Genomic DNA, 18,390 nt, shown 5'->3' with positions numbered 1-18,390 from the left:
TGTTAAATATTTTTGAAGTAGACCGTCATAAAGTTTAGCCTTTTCATATTCTGTTAAGTCAGACCTCTGAAGAACACCTTGCATTTCAGTGTCTAAAGCGTAGATTGTAGCCGCTCTGATGTTTTCCTCCTTAGGAGGAGGGTTCCTTTTTAGCAGATCTAGCTGGTGTTTGGGGACCAAGTACATCTTTTCCGCATACTCCATTATTGTTTGGTTAAAAGGCTTGTTATCTAAGGAACTGCAATGCTTCACAGCGGTGCAAGAAAACCTCCAGACTGCTTGACCAAAAGCTTCTTCTTTCTCAGAGATACGTGCTTGTTACTCAGCTTTTTAATTAATCCGCATTTTTTTCTTAGCACACGCACTTGGTGTGGAGACAATGGAATATTCCCTTTTAAGGTGTTCAGGGCAATCTCGGTTATGGGTGATATTAAATCATCAGAAGCTGCACATAGTATGGCCTTCCTCTGACGTGGTGAGGCTTTAATAAAGAGTTTTAAGAGGGCGAGGTTTCTCTTCACGCAGAAGAGAAACATGTCTCAGTGACATGTCTCAGTGCAGTGGGTTAACAGGAATACCTGTGAAAGCATCAGTGTGTCCCCCTTTTGCATCCCCCCTGTAGTTTTTTCTTGATGTATATGACAGGCCAGTCAGGAGGGAAAAGACCCGTTCTGACCCTATAATCCTCAGGAGTTCTAGGGTTTAAATCCACAACTAAGTAACCATAAGGTTCCCGTGTGGCATCGTGGTAGGCTTCTGTGAAATACTTGACATTCCCGGGAAAAATCTGGTGTGCCAAATTAATGATCTGTAATTTATCCCTCAGGTTTTAAAAGAGCACCATATACTTGGCATTAAGGCTTATGGTATGGGCAGATTTCCCTTTGTACAAAACATTCTGTGTGATGAGAAAAACACTCAGATTCCTGTGGTGAACAAACTCCGTGAAAGCGCGTTAAGTTTGCTGACTGTCAGATGAAGCACTCATCAGGTCATCCAGAACAAGAAAACAGATTTTATTTGGGGGTAACAACTCATCATCATCAATTTTCTCAGGCATACCTTCTACAAAAGTTATCATAGGGTATTTACAGAGCATTTGTTTGTACAAAGGCTGCCAACAAGAGTAACACCACACGATTTTTTTCAGGCATCACAGATAGCACACTGTGTGCATTCTCCAGAATTTTTTTTTAGAAAAAAAGTTTTACCACAGTTACTAGGTCCCACAAGGATGGCAGAGAAGGGGTGTTGCCAGCGAGCGTCCATTTTTAATACCCGTATGGTATAGTCTTAAAATCCTCAATGATGACGCGCTTATCAAATACCACTCTCTGTGTCTTCCTCAAAAGCCGTGTTTCTATCTGCCACCTCTTCTTATTTCTAACGATACCATTCTGCTCTTCCACAATCTCGCGTGCAGGATCGTGTTCTGAAACGTAGGCAAAAACCAGATCTTTCAGACAGGAAAAATTAATCTTTTGATAGATAGACACATTCAGAGTAATCCCCTTGACTTTTATACAGGATGCACCCCCAGACAGCTTGTAGCCATAAGATTTAGGACCTGTGCTCACAAACTCTGTTATGTACTGGTTTGACGGCAGTTCGTTTGTCAGCTCCCCTAAAAAGTTCCCAAGGGGAGGATTGTACTCCCCCTCACGAGACACATAAATCACAGAATCTGTGTCATGGTACAGGCATCATTTCTCTAGTTTCTCCATGATAGAGTACAAATGCAGGCATGCATACGATGTTGTAAAACACTCTAGAAAAACATTTGTGTTACCTGGCGGAACTATATGTCCTTTTGCATCTTTCCAAGACACACAACATGTATCATCATCAATTCACACATAGAGACCTCATAGCTATCTGAAAAGAGGTATTGGAAAAGCTCATCAGGTTTTTTCACTATGGAGGTCCTAGGGAGGTTAGCCCTCTGAGCAAATTTCCCCCACAGGGAATTAAAAAAAAGCTTGGCTATTTGGCATTTAGCAGGGTTGGCTTCAATCAGCTCGGGGCGTAAACACACCCCTTCTTTCTTATAATACTCATCAATGTAGCTCTCTCTGTCCGCCCTGCTAACATACTCTGCGGGGTAACCAGAAGACTCCTGCTTCGGCCGGAGAAATGTTTTGACGTACTCTGAAAACAGTCTGTCAGACCTGCTTTCAAAATGCCAAACCTCATAGATCTGTGCCACCCTGTACCCTTAGCCACAGCAAATTCCAATTCTACTGTGCACCATGTACCCACCAGCGCCATTTCCTCATCATTGTGGCTACAGTGCTCCAGCTGTTGTGAGTCTGCACAGAGCCTGCACAGGGGAAACATAAGCTTCCCATTCACCTTGACAGGTAGGACAGGGAAAAAGAGACTGTGTACTTGGTAAACCTTCACCTTGGCAATTCCAAAATACTCAGAGAGTGGCCTAAAATCGTCATAAATTACTTCAGGATGGCCTATAGGAAACTGGTGATTTCGCATAATAAAAGGATAGTGAGAGGTAAAATCTGAGCAATGAATCTGTTCTCCCTCCTTCACCTCATAATACAGACGCACACAGCCTGTGCTGCCCCCAAACAGCGCATCTCTAGGTCCCAGAGTTTCTGGAAACTCCCGCTGCTTCAGAAAATCTATCACCTTCTGATCCCCCGTGACCATATCAGTCCACTCATGCTCCCATATACAGTGGACTTCAAACCCCAATCGTTTTTAAGACATCTGCTTTCCTCTCACTAGCATTGTTGAGAAAACCATAGGTTTTCCGGCAACATAGGGTGTTGTCTGTGTGCGGGATAACAGGTTAGACACCCATGATAGAAACACCCGTTAAATTCAAAAGGCAAGTTTCTTTCCCCCATTCACAGAATAGCCATCTAAATAATATGCCTTAACACCCCCTGATGCCTCCTGCAGCTCCTGAGGAATATCAACCTTAAACTCACCCCCTTTCAGAGCATGCTGAATATGTATGTTTTCCCTGTGGGACACGTATTCCAACCACTAAATGGACCGAGTTGAGAATCTTTTGCAGTGATTATGGTAATTATCTAGGGCCGGTTTGGCAATCTCTTTATCCTTCAGAAACTTGTAATGGTACATTCTTAAACACACACTAGCAAGTGTAGGGTATTGAAAGGGGTTGATACCCACCAGCACCCTGACAGTTTTCTTCCCCTTAAGTTTATCAACTACATCCCATGTCATCTCAACCAATTCATGTCTATATTTTGTACAGGCCTGCATCAAGATGTCTACAACTTTCTGACAGTAATAGGCCAATTCCTTCTGCATGTCAAACGTCTTTGTTTTGTTTTCCTCATACCACTTCATGAATTCTACCCTATCTGCAGGTTTCATGGTGTCCACACCATAGTACATGGGTTCTGGCATATTCCCAATATACCTCTCATTTTCTTTTTTTATTAAAGAAATGTGGGAAATAACCCTTACACCCCTGAAAACCCATAGCTTTGGGCAGCTTTGCTAGTGCCATGGGTAGATGGCATAGGGAATCTATAAATTGTATGTCATTATTTTTAACTTTTATACATAGTAGTCCCCCCCCCCCGAGTGAGCAGATCTATATCGAGACCTTCTTTGATTAGCTCTCTCAAGATGAGGATTCCGTCATAGCTTCTCAAATTATGGGCTATAAAGTGGGACCCCATAAAGCTACTGTCCGATATAAATTTTATTACAAATTCATTCAAACATGAGTCCCCCTTAAATTCTCAATATTCCCCTTGGGGGCCCCACTTTTTCCAGCCTTTCTGTTTCTCTTGATATGCTTTAACAGTTTCCACCATCTCTCCTTCAAAAGCCCTGGCATAAATATAGTTTGGCAGGTGGACCCCATCCTCCTGCCTGCATTCGCAGTCATAAAACACATATTTTACTGATAGCTCGGGGTACAGTAAATGTGGAATGTAACAGTCATGTTCTTCCCCAGGGCAAAGGTAGTCCTAGCATACACGGCACTGTTTTCCTGTACAGGGGCGTTCATCTTCATGATCCACCTCAACATAACAGAAGCACTTATCACATGGTTCACGTGGGATGCATTCTACCCGCCCCATTGCAGAAAGCTTCTTATGCCTTCCTAGACATTCTTGTGATCTTGCATTTGGGGCATATGATTATTTGCCGCACACGTTTCACACACCCAGTGTCCAAACAGCGGTGGCACTTCATCAAACAGTCATGGCGGTGTGCATAGGGTGTGTAACAGACATAACAAAAATTTCTGGAGCTAAAAATACCTTTGATGTTCTTAACCCCATAATAGTGAGCATCATGAAGTAACAGAAAACAGGTTTTGCGGTATTTCTGTTCAGGAGTTTTTAAAACACACCATCCTGAAGTATCCCATTGCACAACCACAACATTGACTTTCATGTGAGCCTCTATGGTTTTCACATCTGCAAAAGACACTTCTTTTTGCTCACCCCACCCAAGATCCCTGTACAGTTTTTTCGCACCTTCTTTTATCTGTGTAGCGGTAACTCTCTCATCTAGAACAGCCATGAGACTTGCTGCAAAGCAGAGTGCTGTATTAGGCATGGGGGTAGGAGTGGAAGGTGGTGACCTGGGGTGAGGGCGTTCCCCTACTTCTGACCCTTTCTGGCCATGTGGGGGTCTCCTCTGACCATTTCCGCTGACGTATTTCCAATGACGCATATCTGGTGACATATTTCCAGTGACGTCAGCATATTTTGACAGCTGCACGCCCCACCCCCTGTGATGTCACTATGATGTCATCCTCCAGCCAAGTGCATTTGTTTGTAAACAAAAGCACATGGCTTTTAACAGCAGGTATGTACCTCTACTACTAATAAGGATGTGTGAAGCCATTATAGGATAGTTGTTTGGGCAGAGGTTCCAAAATTTTGTCTAACAAGTCTTTAGATATCTTGCCAGCATATTAGAGTCAGGAAATTTAACACTGCAACCCAGTCAGAAACTGTGGTTCAGGCATGGGAGCTGCTTGTGCTCATTTAAGTGGCAACCAAAACACAACAAAATGCGACCTGATTATTTCTTCTTTACCCTACCAAACTAGGGCTGTGCACAAAACAGCATTTGTGTTCTGTTCCTAGCTCAGAACAGAACGCAAATGCCCCAGATCATTCAATTGGAACAGCTGGTCAAGCCAATTGTTCCAATGGAATGAACCTGTTCCAAGTCTGAACGTTCTGAGCACCATTTTGGAATCTTATTCTGGCCTCTGCGCATGTGCAGCAGCCATTTGCGTGGTGGTACTGACCATGCAAATGGATGCTGCATATGCGCAGAGGCCAGAGGAGTGTCATTTGGACACCAAAATGGCACTTGGAATGTTCCAACTCAGAACAGGGTTTTTCCATTCTGAGCTCAGAACAAGCCCTTGATTTGAAGGGCATTCTGTTCCAAGTTCAGAACACTTGGAATGGCCCTGTTCATGGTCGGAAAGTTCTGGCCACAAACACAAAAAGAGAATCTATATGCAGCAAGTTGCTAATCTTGAACTTAACAACAACATACACTTCTGGATGAGTGAATTTCAACATTACACTCAGTCCTCAAAACACCTATCAGATTCTAGGCACAGTAATATAGATCATTCTGAGAATCTAGAGCACTAATCTGCAAGCTTCTGTTGGCAAATTCCTCACTGACTTTAGTGGATTTTTTTGGGGTGTGAGAGCTATGTAAAGAGTTATAAGTACAAACTTCAGTACAAGCAGTCTGTACTGGAGCTCATATTCTCTGTAGTCTAGTGGCTAAGGATGTGCACTGGGAAACTCCGAATTCAGATCTAATCTCAGCTATGAAGTCAGTAGATAGACATTCTGATATTATCTCTTTGTACTGCCTGATAATTACAGTGGCTTACTTTATGCGGCTATTGTAAGGATCACTGAGACTACTGTAACCTACTATTTGAAGGGCTGCTCCTCAGCTACGTCAGTTGCTCTAAAATGCCACTACCAAACTTTCATCTGAGGCTGCCCAGATAGAGCATGTAACTCCATGACCCTTAATAATTGGGCAAAGAAGCACTGAGTTTGGAGAGGACAGTGGAGTGCTTTGGTTTGCATATTTAGATGTGGGTTTTTTGCTTCTAAAAGCCATTTGCGGTGGCATCCTTAGGGAGCCATTGGGAGCCTTCAGGAATTGTTCTGGAGCTGTTGGAGGCTTTTTGGAGCCATTTCTCTGGAGCCTTTGGAAGTCATTTTTGGGCCATTCCTGTGGAGCTTCTTGGAGCCATTTTTGTGGAGCCTCCTGCAGTATTGTGCAGCCCTCCTAAGAAGCTAATTATCACTTTTAAGAATTTTTATGTTTAGGAAATTTTATTTTCAATTAAAAATTGCAAATTAAAAAAATTAATTTTGATAATTACAGTACTATAGTAATTAAATTGCAATTAAAAATTCAATTTAAATTGAAGGAGAGTGTGGAAACCAGAGGAGAATACATTTTCAATGGATAATTAAAACCAATTATCTGTTTAAAATTGATTCTGCTCTCACTCCTTCATTCTCACACTTCTGTGTGTGTACTTGAATTGGATTTAAATCTGTGCTGCCTCTTTGGCCAACCACAGGCCAAGTGTGCTGCTAAGTGCTGGACTTCAACAGTGGGCTGCGGAAAAATCATGATTACATATTACTGGAGAAGCTGGGGGAGCATTGCTGGAGGAGCTGAAGAGTGGGAGAGCTGAGGTGGCCAAGGTAGAATGCTATGCTCCATCTTTATTTCTGCTTTTACCCTGTCTTTTCGATGATTTTTCAGTCATTTTCTTGGAACCTAATTCCCTATTGACGTAAATTTTCATTCTCCAGAGATTTGTTATCCACAGTTATATGCCAGAATGGAACTCCCATGAATATCAAGGGCCACTTTTACAAGTAACAACTACTTGTTTTATTTCTGTTAGTTGCCTTATCTATTTCCAAACTCAATTCAAGGTGCTGGTCAAATACTGCTCAAATACTGTGGTTGGGCGTCTTTGTTTTCACCTCCACTTTTTAAAAAAGTGTTTAAAGTGCATCCCTATCACCCATTAATGCCTTTTCCAGAGAAGAAAAATGTGGTATTTCTTAACTAAAAAGCAAGTAGCCCAAAAGTCTTATTAAAGGGTGGGCAGGGGGAGAAGGTAAAAAAAAACCAAAATAAATCCTAGCAATCAGGTATTCCTGATGAATTGTTAAAAGAAAGCAAAAAATACATTTCCCCCCCAGGTCACCTCTAATAATTACAGTCCTAACCTGGAACATGGAATGACTCGAAAAGCTATAACAGAGCAATTAGCTGGCAGAAGATGTATCATGGGTTACAACAAAAGTCTAGCTACAGTAAAATACTTTGGCACTAAATGGACCACGTAAAATAAGCTTCACAAGCAAATCACACTTCCAAGCTCACTCTATCATTGTTTAATCACTGTACGTCTTTCTGCATGCCACAACAATAAAAAGTCCAAGGCTAATGTTTTGCCAGAAAGCCATGTTTGGGGGGTAGGAATAGCAATAGCAATAGCACTTACATTTATATACTGCTTTATAGCCGGAGCTCTCTAAGCGGTTTACAATGATTTAGCATATTGCCCCCAACATTCTGGGTACTCATTTTACCGACCTCGGAAGGATGGAAGGCTGAGTCAACCTTGAGCCCCTGGTCAGGATCGAACTTGTAACCTTCTGGTTACAGGGCGGCAGTTTTACCACTGCGCCACCAGGGGCTCTTTTACCACTGCGCCATCAGGGGTAGCCCAAGAGGTGCATCTATAAGATGTATTCGCAGTACCAGACTATGGGATCATAGTCACCTTGAACTTTTCACCTCCCTCTTGGCAAGGAACTGGTGGCCTCAAACTCTGGAGAGTGTGAGCGAGCTCTCCCCTGTAATTTCAGGTGAAGCTTGCTGCCTGACAACATCTATTTCCCTTTCTCTCCCTCGCTGGAGAGAAAGAAAGGGAAATAAAGGCTGTCAGCCCGGGTGTGGGGTGTTAGCTCAGGACTCTTCCAGACCCCGTCACACACCCCTGAGGGCTTTGGCAGCCCTTTCCATTTGTGGCCGTGGTTCTTTGAACCTGTTGGCACAATGGTGTCTCCACCCCTGGTTGGTGTAATGGTATGCCATTGGTGGTTTGTCTGGAGAGGGTATAGGATTTGAGGGTGCATAGGATTCACCCCTCCCAGGGAAATCCCAAATCTCTGTCTCATTTTTGGGATTCCACCAGCTGGTGGCACCAGTATTTCAGATATGCTGGTGTAGCAGTTATCTGATGTAGTGTCATTCTTTTGCTGGCATAAAGATAATGGAACATCCCAATCTGCCAGCTGAAGGGGGTCTTACACTAATTCTATGCTGCTTAAAAAGTTGTTTAAGTGTGGGATTTCACCCTGTGGCCCCATTTGCACATAAAGGCAAACTGTGGGTAGACAAAGCTGAGGTTAATTTTTGTAATCGTGAATCGCATCACAGATGTTTGTCCAGCCCTAGACTGTGGGGAAAATGTCAGAACGTCTGTAGGGTGGCAGCCATTGGACTATTTCAGGTAGAGAAACCCAAAAAGGATATCTCCAAACTGGGTGAGTGGGCAAAAAAATGGCAAATTTTATTATTTATTTATTTATTTATTTGATTTATATACCGCCCTTCCGAAATGGCTCAGGGCGGTTTACAATTAAAACAGAAAACATTAAAAACAATTAAAACAGAGATACAAATATAAATACCAATTTAAAACAACTTAAAAAACAATTAAACTATCAAAACAATTAAAACCCTGAAAACCAGGTATTAAAACAATTAAAACTGATTAAAAACCCTGAAAGGCCAGGCCAAACAGATAGGTTTTAAGGGCTCTCTTGAAGGACAGCAAAGAATCAAGATTACAAATTTCCGCTGGAAGTGCATTCCACAGTCCAGGAGCAGCTACAGAGAAGGCCCGCCTCTGAGTCGTCACCAAACGAACCAGTGACAACTGGAGACAGACCTCCCCAGCTGACCTTAACGTGCGGTGAGGATCATGTAAAAGAAGGCGCTCTCTGATGAGGTTAAATGAGGTTAAACGTTGGCAAGTGTAAAGTGATGCACATTGGGATGAAAACCCCCAACTTGTATACGCTGATGGGATCTGAGCTGTCAGTGACTGACCAGGAGAGGGATCTTGGGGTTGTGGTGGACAGCTCATTGAAAGTGTCGACTCAATGTGTGGCAGCTGTTAAAAAGGCCAATTCTGTGCTAGGGATCATTAGGAACGGGACTGAAAATAAAACTGCTAATATTATAACGATGGTGCAGCCACTCCTGGATTACTGCATAAAATTCTGGTCACAACGTCTAAAAAAGAACATTGTAGAACTAGAAAAGGTGCAGAAGAGGGCAACCAAGATGATCAAGGGCCTATAGTAGGGATGTGCGTTTCGTTTTGGATACAAAACGTTTTGTGCACAAAACAGGCCGTTTCGGCTGTTTTGTAGCCAAAACAAAACACCCAATGCTCAAAACAGAAAATTTTGTAGACAAAACAAAACGTCCCTGTTTCGGATACAAAATGTTTTGTTGTTTCGGCTGTTTTGGAACTCCATTTTGCAATCGCAAAAAGTCTTTCTCCTTCAGTCTCCATTTTGAGTTTTGACATCTGTTTGAATTTCCAGCCCACAGACTGGCCAGCGAAAGCATGGGCTGATCTGCTGGCAACTGCCTCCTTATTCCTTTTAAGCAAATATGAGGGTAAATTTTACCCTCATTGCCCAGTGGGGCAGTGTGCATTTCATTGTTGTTGTTTCACACTGTTGTGTATAGATCAATTGCATTTTGGGCGGGGGGGGATGTGTATGTGTATGACCTTTGGAAATCTGCCTGATTTTTTCCAAAGCTCTGCTGTTGTTAATGTGTGATGTTGATGTTATTTGGGGTGGATTTGGGGCAGAAAGGGGGCAGAAGAGTGGTTCAGGTGGTAGTGCCCCAATGGGTGCCTGCTGCCACCCAGATTCCAAAGGAATTGAGAAAAGGGCTGATTTTTTAAAGAATGTCTGAAGTTGACATGTCTTTGGAGCAGATTCGGGACAGAAAGGGGGCCTGAGGGGCAAAATAGTGGGTTGGGTGGCAGTGCTCCAAGGGGTGCCTGCCACTTGCCCTATTCCAAAGGAATAGGGCAAAGGGCTGATTTCTTAGGAATTGTTGAACTTTACACTTCTTTAAGGTTACCCCCCCCCCCTCAGGGAATAAAGGAGGTTTCAGAAGACCCATAACTCCACCTGGGGGGCACTAGGGTAGCCGGGAGCGAGTGGTGGTGTAGTGCACACAGGGTGCTAACCCATGGGGTGCTGGGTTATGTTGTTTCTGAGGTGTTCTGAGTATAGATTCTCTGGTAGCATATGAGATTTTCAATGACAAACCATGAATCCACTCTCATATGCTACCAGAGAATCTGAATCTACACTCAAACATCTCAGAAACAACAGAACCCAGTACCCCATGGGTTAGCAACCCATGGGGGTGGTTGGCACCCTATGTGCTCTACACCACCACTCGCTCTGGGCCACCCTGGTGCCCCCCAAGTGCAGTTATGGGGCAGGAATGATGGAGGTCCATCATTCCCTATGGGGAAGAACTTTACAGACACACAAACTCCATTACATCTTTAAAAATCAGCCCTCTGCCCAATTCCTTTGAAATAATTCTGGCAGCTTCCTTGCCCCCACTGGGCACTACCACCCACCCTACTCTGCTTTGGGCCACCCCTTTCCCCCCCAACATGAAGCTATACTTTTGCTGAAACCTCCATTCTTCCCTATGGGAAAAACCCTATACTTCAAAACTTCACCAAAAATCAGCCCTTTGCCCAATTCCTCTGAAATTTGGGTGGTAGTTTCCACCTGTTGGGCACTACCACCCCCACCCACTAGTTTTCCCCTGGGGCCATTTTTCAAAATCCAAAACGTTACGGATTTTGCAATTTCGAACAAAGAACAAAATTGGGGTGTTTCGGATTGGCTGATTTCAAACAAAGAACAAAACAGGGGTGTTTTGGATCTGGGCCAAAAACAAAACAGAAAAACAAACAAAACGCACAAGCCTAGCCTATAGTACCTTGCTTATGAGGCAAGGCTACAACAACTGGTCTATTTAGTTTAGAAAAAAGATGACTGCGGGGAGGTCTACAAAATCATGCATGGTGTGGAGAAAGTGGATAGAGAGAAATTCTTCTCCCTCTTACATAACACTAGAACCAGGGGTTGTCCCATGAAATTGATTGCCAGGAAATCTAGGACCAGCAAACGAAAATATTTTTTCACACAACGCATAATCAACTTGTGGAATTCTCTGCTACAAGATGTGGTGACAGCCAACAAGCTGGATGGCTTTAAGAGGGGTTTGGATAACCTAATGGAGGAGAGGTCTATCAACAGCTACTAGTTGGAGGGCTATAGGCCACCTCCAGCCTCAAAGGCAGGATGCCTCTGAGTACCAGTTGCAGGAGAGTAACCGCAGGAGAGAGGGCATGCCTACAGACTCCTGTCTGTAGGCTTCCAGTGATCCAGCAGGGCTGTTCTTGTTCTTATTATCTTCAAGGGGGCATGCCAAGCACTATCGTGCCTTTTTGGAATGGACCGCCTCCCTTCAGCAGGGAAAGGGCATTTAAATCCCTCATAAGAGCCCCACAGCAGAACAGTATTGCACAAGCACAATTACTGGCAATGGGGGGGATGCAGGAGGCACTATTTATCTGTTATTTCGGGAAGGGGTCATGATGACTTCCTAGGCGGGTATATGTATATGAGGGAGGGCAAAGGATCCTGGGATCTGGACCACTGTGACAAAGGATGCTTTGCAATGGCAGACCTGGGCAAAACATTGAAGCACAGTCCTGCCCACATTTCAGTTTGCCACTTGGGGATTAGCCCTCTCATGAGAGGGCCAGTCCACCCTGAGGACCAGAGGCTCAGTGAGCTTTACGCCTCTGTTGGAACTGTGCTCTCAGGAGGTAGGCCATCCAAATTAAGGGCCCCCCACTTGTGTGGGCCTCCTGTTATCTCTGGTAAATAATAGAACTTGTACAATGTGACCCCCCCCATCTCCAGACAACCCTTTCATACTCCCGAAGAGCAGTGGCTGCTCCCTGTGTCCAGACAGTCCCAAGTGGAGGGATTGATCTTTACACTCATTCAAATTTCCTGGGGTTTAGACCAGCATTGCAGTGTATGTACATCAGTCACCGCAGGGAATCATGGGTGAGGGGACCCCTGATGATCAGTGATCCCAGAAAAGTAGGGTGCCTGTATCGGGTAAAACCAAACATGGGTCTGATGAGTGACAATGGAAGACTAGACTGGTGGAAGACAGGACTGGAATGGACTGGAAGCCTGTTTGGAATGCTTCTTCATGGCGCTCATCAGGACAGGGAAGGGTGTCACTGGGGTATCCATCCCCTTGCCTATGTCGAGCAACCATACTGGGCAGCAGCTGCTGTTGGGTCTCCATGGCCTTTCAATCACATGAGAGAATGGTCGTTGGGAGAAGGGGCATTGTCACACATATAAACGTCGTCAGTCAGTGTACCCCATGATGGTTTTTCTCATAAGTACGAATACAAATACGCTGAATATCTATATACCGCTTTTCAACAAAAGTTCCCATTTATTACATAGATATAAATAAATAAATAAATGGTCTCTCTTTCCCCAAAGGACGCACAATCTAAAAGAGAGTCACAAGACACAAGTCAGACACCAGCAACAGCCACTGGAGGGATGCCATGCTGGGGATGGATAGGGCCAGTTATTCTCCCCCCTGCTAAATAAAGAGAATTACCACTTTTAAAAGTGCCTCTTGCTCACTTAGCAGGGGGTAGTGCATGGCCTTTCTCTCTCATGAGAGAGCAGAATGCTCTGGAGCAGCATCTATTCTCATCACATAGGAGGAATCTCTCCTGATTGGAGGTAATACTGTCCCTGCTTGGTGGTTCTTCTCATGAGTACTGCCAGAGATTTGATGCTATTACCTAGGAAGAAGGGGCTGGGCCCCTGCTTTGCCAACTTTATTGTAAAAAAGAAAGAAAGAAAAAGAAAAGAACAGAGCCATTCAAAAATGCCTGGGTGGGGCTGCCTTTTAAATATGACTCCAGGTATTGCTGCCCTGCCATATGTTATCTTTATAGTGATCTAATCAGGTTGCCCGATTTATGGTGCCACCATGATTTCATGTGCTTGTGAACATTGTGATTCATTTTTGAAACCAAAACACTTAGTGCCCATTTTGCCACCCTGTACCCTTTCTCTTCTGATTGTCAGAGCGGGGAACAAGAGACAGTGGAAAGCAGTCACCTTGTAATGTGGCTTTCCCCTTTGACAGGCTTAGAAGCTTGGGATGGGACAAGGCAGCATCCCTTTTCTGGGCAACAGCTTGAGAACCGTGGAGACAGGGGGCAAGGCATGAGCACGGAGAGGCTGCCAGTGAGAAGTGCAGCAGGCATGGAGTGGGCATGTTCCTGGGTGGGTCTGGGCCACCCTCTCTATGATTTCAGTTCCAGAAACAGCACAAAAACAGCACAGGTTATGGTGGTTTCTGCATTCAGACATAACACTGCCACCTTCAAACCTTAGGGTGGAGCAGCAAAACTCACTACAGACTGAAGGTTCAAACTGAAATTTGGTGAGGGAAACTGCAGGTCAATTTTTGCCATGAAATGACATTTCGGATGCACACAAATTCCGATCTCTGCCCTATTCAACTCTGGTTTGGCATTATGTACAAAGGCCTATTTCCTCTTTACAGGAATTTTGAAAACATTTAAGTAGTAGATTTTTTTAAAAATGAGTGAGATCTTTACATTGCCAGTGCTGTTTTCTCCTTTGCCAATTTAGTTATTAATGAAGATTAACATCTTATTACTGTGGCTGTTTCAGAAATAATTGGCAGTGCAATTACTTCAGCCTCCTTTTAATCATCTTCTATTTTGTTTTTCATAAAAGGAATTGAATTATCTCAAAGAAATTTTCTCTGGATGCAGCGGAGGGTTTGCGTAGAAACTCTGGAAACTCAATTTTTTAAAAGTTTTTTAAATATTGGTAGTTGTGCTGACATGTAACATGGAGTGCTTGAATGGTGGCGGTGCGAGGGGAACATAGGTGAAATCCTCTCTCACCAATTTTAGCAAAATCATGCCCCCTTGAACATTTTAAAAGCTGTAGCTAAGGGGGCCAGCACAGAAGATTAAAAAGTGCAGCCTCTCTGCCCTCATCCCCAATAATACAAGCCCTGGGCGGATACAGCATCACAGAGATATTTGAGTTTAAAAATGTTTAAAATATTTCTGTTTCATTAAAAATCATTAAATCATATTTCTGTTTTCATTAAAAATACTGACTGAGATTAGCAATATACTAATTTGAAACAATACATTGGTCCCAGTCCAACAGAGTGAACTGCTTATATGTATCCCTTTAAAAAACAACAACACTGAAAGGAAGAGAGATTGAAGGAAGAGAGATTGGATTGAAGTCCATGCCTGCTTTCTTCCCAAACAGCTGGTAAGGAAGAGTCCAGCTTTTTCTTTCTTTAAGCATAGTCCCAGCTGCTATTTTGGAGCAGGGAACTCAGCATCCCTCACTGATTTTCACACTCAGTTATGAATTCAGTTATGAATTCATGTGTGAAAGCTTCTATGTGAATGTCCTGCCCACCTTGATCAAGATTTAAATAGTCTAACTTTTCAAAGGGCCTTAGATGTGCCCTTCATCTGGACGTGCCCTTTGCATATTCCTTTTCAATCTTGTCAGTATAATTAAGGATAAGTAAAGGAATATTTGAACCCACTTGATTTTAATTGACAGAATTATAATTGGAATGAATATTTAAATACAAATCATGCAGTTTGTAACAGAGGTTCTAATCGGAATGATGAGTTTTCAGTCCTATTCAATTGTCCTATTCCTATGCACCTCCGTCCAGCTAGGGGCCATACGTGTATGAGGGCAGGCTTGCATGTCTATTTTCAAAGGCACACTTATATTTTTATATGGTCTTGTGACACCTTAAAGACATTAAAGACCTTAAAATCATTCAGAAGAAAATAAGATGTAAATATTCTTAACTATCATTCTTTAGAGATGACAGGGAGCAGTGATGAATTTTTATACTACTAATGCCTTTGTGATGACTAATAGCCATCATTTCATGGCACTAAGTGAATGCTTCATTAGCAATAAGTGATAACAGCAGGCCTGCATATCTGCCAGAAAGATATCTTTATTAAGCATGCTGAGAGTATCATGAGTAGTTGTTCCTCTTGTTGGTTTTCCATTGTTTAAACACTAAGTGTCACATCAAAATAAGTCCATTCTGGAGCTGTTATTTTCTTTTTTTGTATAAGTGGTATTTTAGGCTCTACATGAAAAATTGTCCTTGAAGTGTACCATTTCCAAATTCTACACATAAGGGTATCTACAGGAATAATTCTTCTAGCTACGGGGACTGTTCTATTGTGTAACTAGATATCACTGACTAGATATCATTTATTTATTTAATAAACACACTGAATTTTAAAGTAAAGTAGTTTCACTATTTTTATACTACCCCCAGAGTTGAAAATCAAAATATTTAAAACATTTTGTCAAACACAGGATTTTACTGGAATGTAAGGATATTAGACATTTAATTTACTCAATCTTTTTTAAATGCTTGAGTTCTGTAAGTAGTCAAAAGAGGTCTTTAAACAGCACATTTAACACAGACCATCCTATCCTTGCTTTCTGTTGACACCAGACTTTTACTAGGGGAAGGAGAGACAGCACCTTCCCTCTTTTCTTTTATACTACTGCTACTAATATTTTTATATACCACTCTTCAACCAAAGTTCTCAAAGCGGTTCACATAGAAAAATAAATACATAATTAATTAAGATGGTCCCTTTTCCCCCAAGGCCAAATGCGAATGGATAAACCATTTGGCCAAGGAGAAATGGTCAAGGAGAAATGGCTGCACTTTTAGAGGGGGGGAAATCATTGGTCTGTCTCCCTGTTTGTAAATTTACACAGTGCAAGGTCATATAAATAAAGTACATAGAGTGATTGAATCCTAGTATCTTAGTGAGACTTTGGGAGGAGTGTGTGCTGACTGACCAGGAATGAGAGGTCCTGGCAGCTAGTTGACAGTGCTAAGCAAATGAAGTGGAAGCAGGAGGCTTTAGGAACAGGATTCCAAGTGAGTGACTTATGGCATGGCAGCCACTCTCCTTGTGGAACAGAAAGATATTTCAGAGACACCAAGGCTTATCAGGGATACTCAGAGGCGTAACTAGGGAAAACGGTGCCCGAGGCAAGCACTGAAATGGCGCCCCCCCACCGCCCCCCCAACATACTACATTATACTTAGGTTTTTCCTCACAAGCGCCCGCCGCCACCGCCAAGCCAGGCCACTGACTGGCTGCCAGGCGCCAGCAAAGCAATGGGGGGGGGGGCACAGGCGGCACGGAAGGGACCGCTTGTGGGGAAGGGGGCACTGACGCGCTCCCTTGACTGCTGCAGCGCTGCTGCACTGAGCAGGAAACATTTATATTAACAAAAAATTAAAAAAAAATTTAAAAAAATTGGTCATGGCAGCGCCCCCCCCACGTGACCAGAAAAGATGGCGCCCGGGGCACGTGCCCCCCCTGCCCCCCCTATAGTTACGCCTCTGGGGATACTTGTGGAAGGGAGATCCATGGGAAAATCTAGTTCTATCCTTATTCTTAAACTTCTTGCTTGGTAGGGATGTGAACAAAACTGGCTTGGCGAGTTTGGTTCAAATTTGAAGTTGAAGTTCAAAGACAGAAGACAGACATTGAAGACAGACACAGAAGACAGACATTGAAGTTCAAAGACAGAATTCTAGTTGCTCATAGGGTGCAGTATACCTATGATGTTGAATCTGTGTGATGTGGAACCTGCCACCTCACTGCCACCTCCTGTGCTCTCATAAGTTCATTGACCACCCCACCACTGCTTCATGCTCCCTTGGAAGTCCGTTCACTACCTCACTACTCCAAAAGTATTTTTGTCACCTTCCTGCCACCTCACATTCTCTCACAAGGTGCCCCATCTCTGCTCATGTGCTCATGTGTATGGCTTCTCTACCACCTTGCCACTACCTCAGTGGAAAGAGAAAACAAAAAACATAAGCACCAGACTCTCCTTATCATACAAATGCCAGATCTCCCCATTAGGCAACTTTATTCAGAAGCAGGAAGTAACTCTCCAGAACTTGCCAGGACTTGCCCCTCCCAATTCTGGCTTCAGAACCCTCAAAACAATTAGTTCATTTCAACCTGGATGTTTAAAACTATTTAAAGGGACAATGTGTGCAGGAGAGAGGTGCCTGGCCAAGAATTCCAAGGATAGGCTGCCTTGCCCCTGTTCAGTTGATTTGGAACTGAACTTACGGATTTGAAAAACTGTTGGAGAAATCTTCTGGACAATACTAAAAGGACCTGTCCATTTGAAATCCAGCGCGTGTGCCTTTCTACCCATTTTCCTGAGCATGACCAAATCTCCTATTCTCCAATTATGTGTCATGACCTTATTCCCAAAGTACTTTTCTGCTTGCTTACATTTCAAACCAATTAAATGAGCTACCTGAAGTTGCACTTCTCTTATTGTTTTCTCTGTTTTGCACCCATAGGCCACCCATTGGCCACTACAATGTCTAATTCCGGTGGTAAATCCGTGTTAAGCCACAATTTCTCTGGCATTCTCATTTTTCTTCCAAACAAGGCTTCATATGACGAGAATCCTAAGGAATTTTCCATCCCTCTCAACGCCCAAAGAATAAGAGGCAATTTCTGATCCCAATCCTTACCCTTGTGTGAGACCAATTTTCTTAGGGAAGTTTTTATGGAGCGGTTCCAACGTTCCATGGAACCTCGTGACAGGTCGAAAAGAAATGTGGAATCTTTGCCAGCTTCCAAAAAGTTCACAAACCTCAGCCATAATCTCATTAACAAAATGGCTTCCTCTATCCAAACTAAGCTAAGTCCGAATATCCCACAAAAATCTAAAAGTTTCTTAGCTGTGGTGAGGGCAGTGTTATTCTTAACTGCACATCCCATAATCCATCAGGAAAAGGTATCAAAAAATATCAAAATGTACTCATTTCCAGCTGATGTCCTAGGAAGGGGTCCCATATAGTCTATTTGGACTGCACTAAAAGGACCAGTGATTCTCTGATGCCCAAGGGGTTGCCCCCTTCGAACTGGATCAGGATCTGAGCACATGCTAAACAAGCATGGAGATAGGATTCAGTTTCTGCTTTGGCAGTTGGCCACCAGGTTGTTTGTAAGACCCTTGCATAGGTAGCATCTCTCCCTGCATGGTTCTGACCATGGACCATGCTCAAAAGGTCAGCTCTGACTTG

General features: G+C 43.3%; 1 long non-coding RNA gene across 1 annotated transcript in view; it reads right to left on the bottom strand.

Moving 5' to 3' along the window:
* Nucleotides 1-1,000: 1,000 nt before the first annotated feature.
* The window catches only part of LOC128330763 (uncharacterized), a 37,731-nt gene continuing 20,341 nt past the window's right edge, over nt 1,001-18,390 (bottom strand). Inside the window, exon 2 of the long non-coding RNA XR_008310244.1 lies at nt 1,001-1,432. This is a non-coding gene — a long non-coding RNA (uncharacterized LOC128330763). The remainder of the gene's footprint in view (nt 1,433-18,390) is intronic.

This window comes from Hemicordylus capensis, chromosome 6 (genome assembly GCF_027244095.1).
Source record: "Hemicordylus capensis ecotype Gifberg chromosome 6, rHemCap1.1.pri, whole genome shotgun sequence".
NCBI classification, from domain to species: Eukaryota; Metazoa; Chordata; class Lepidosauria; order Squamata; family Cordylidae; genus Hemicordylus; species Hemicordylus capensis.
Note: the sequence above shows the minus strand (reverse complement) of the source record. Positions and strands in the feature narration are given on the sequence as shown.